This window comes from Amblyraja radiata, chromosome 12 (assembly GCF_010909765.2).
Source record: "Amblyraja radiata isolate CabotCenter1 chromosome 12, sAmbRad1.1.pri, whole genome shotgun sequence".
Classification (NCBI taxonomy): Eukaryota; Metazoa; Chordata; class Chondrichthyes; order Rajiformes; family Rajidae; genus Amblyraja; species Amblyraja radiata.
This window is the reverse complement of record NC_045967.1, coordinates 62,116,321-62,118,386: the sequence shown is the minus strand read 5'-3', so window position 1 is coordinate 62,118,386 and position 2,066 is coordinate 62,116,321. Positions and strand designations below refer to the sequence as shown.

The 2,066-nt window shown below is 49.4% G+C and overlaps 1 pseudogene; it reads right to left on the bottom strand.

Annotated features, from left to right (window-relative positions):
* Positions 1 to 292: 292 nt before the first annotated feature.
* On the bottom strand, positions 293 to 1,038 carry LOC116979345 (annotated as a pseudogene).
* Between the last annotated feature and the right edge of the window lie 1,028 nt (positions 1,039 to 2,066).

Genomic DNA, 2,066 nt, shown 5'->3' with positions numbered 1-2,066 from the left:
CTTACTTTCATTGACTGATGAACAAGGACCCCCAGATCCCATTGTACTTCCCCCCTTTCCCAACTTGACACCATTTAGATAGTAATCTGTGACTTTCAGCTTTTCCACGGATGTGCCTGTTCTCTCGGCCAATCTGCGGAGATCAGCATCATTCAGACACTGACATTCAAGGAAATCGATTATCGCTCCAATCAATATCACAGTGTCACAGGCGGCAGAGAGACACGAGACCAGGATCGCTCCCACTCCTCCCGACATGATCGCCGACATCCAGATACGTTTCTTCAATATCTCACCTTTCTTCCGAATAACCTCCACACTGATGTTGAGAAGGGCCAGGACAAAGTTCTTTATATTCCAGTGCTTCCATTAACCGAGGGAAATCATACATATTCTTCTTGAAACTGGAAATCAGGAACACATTGGGATCGGGGATCCCGGCCTTTCCCAATTTACTGACGCAGTCACTCCGGCTCTTTTCCATTTCTGCATCCTCATCAAATGTCTTCCGTTCCTGCCGCATTAAATCAAGGTCAGCGTCAATCTTAGAGCGGACAAAATAGAACTCCTTCCCCAGCCGCTTAATTTCTTGGCAAGATTTGCATAATTCTCTGTGAATCGAGCAGCTGCCACTATGATGAAGAAATCGTATTTTTTAAATTGCATTTTCTTCAGGTAGGAACCCGCAGTGAATTCTGTAGTTCCGATCCCCGGCAGGTCCCAGTAGCGGACATTGGGCAGAGTGGGATGTGGGTATCCGGTTGGCTCCATTGTAGTTGCAGTCATCCCAACCGCAGCCGCTCCCTCATCTTCGCTACGAAGCCCTCTCATGGCGTCGATGAAGGTGGATTTTCCTGCACCCGTGTCTCCCGTCACGGCGATGTTCAGCTCGGTGTTGTCCAGTTCATTCACCTTCTTCTCCAGCAGAGGTTGAACATTTTCCACACCACCAGTTGCGGACTTCAGTTTGTTGAGCTCTTCCTGTGTGAAGAATGTGGGGGTCTCAGACTGAGCCCCCTGTTGGCTGAAAGGAAACATGTTCGGTGAATGTTTCCAGTTGAAATGAAACCAACTGAAATAAAGGACAAGCACCTTCTCTCCCTTTCCCTCTTCTCTTCCCATTGTTCCACCTGGATACACCATTTATCCCACAATCCCGCCCTTTCCCCCTTCCCCCATCACCTTCACCTATATCCATTCCTCCAGCTTCCCATCTCACGCCTCTTCTCTTGGCCTAGGAGAGGAATTATTACATTTGTCCCCAATCCCACGAGTTCTCCTTATCTCAGTTTGTCATCACTGGCCTTCCTTCAATCATCACCCCCCCTCCCCCACCCCCCAACATCTATCAACCTATCACTTGCCTGACTTAGTCCTGCCGCCAATACTCATCCAGCCGCCTCCCTCCAATCACAATCAGAGTGAAGAAGGGTCCTGACCCAAAACGCTACCTGTCCCCCAGAGATGCTGCCTGACCCGCTGAGTTACTCCAGCGCTGTGCTTGAGGTGAGGGAGGAGAGGTGGAGAAGTAACATTGTGTGATGTATCCGGACATACCTGGAGCTGGCATTTCCCATTCTCCTTCTCTGTCTGTCCTTGTCTCGCCTGTGTGATGATCCAGTGGTCCCAGCACTGCCCGGGGGGGAGAGGTCTGGGCACCGGGGCTCTTCCTTGTCTTCAGTTGTGTGTGTTCTCCTAGAGGAAAGCAGAGAGGTTGCTGGTGGTTCTTTCTGTAGCAGAGGTGTATGTAAGGCTGCAAAATATATCCCTCTTAATCAATATACATCATTTGGCCCAACGTCCGTGCCAACACAATGCCCCATCTAAGCTAGTCCCACTTGTTCACAATTGGCCCATACCTTTATAAACCTTTTCCATCCATGCCACTGTCCAAATGTACTTTAGATGTTGATATAGTACCTGCTTCAATTAGTTCCTCTGGTAGCTCGTTGCACAGACCCGCCACCCTCTGAGTAATAATGTGGCTCCTCATGTTCCAATGGAATCTTTCCTCCCTCACTTTAACCCTAAGCCTCTACCACGGGTAAGAGACCGTGAATTCTCCC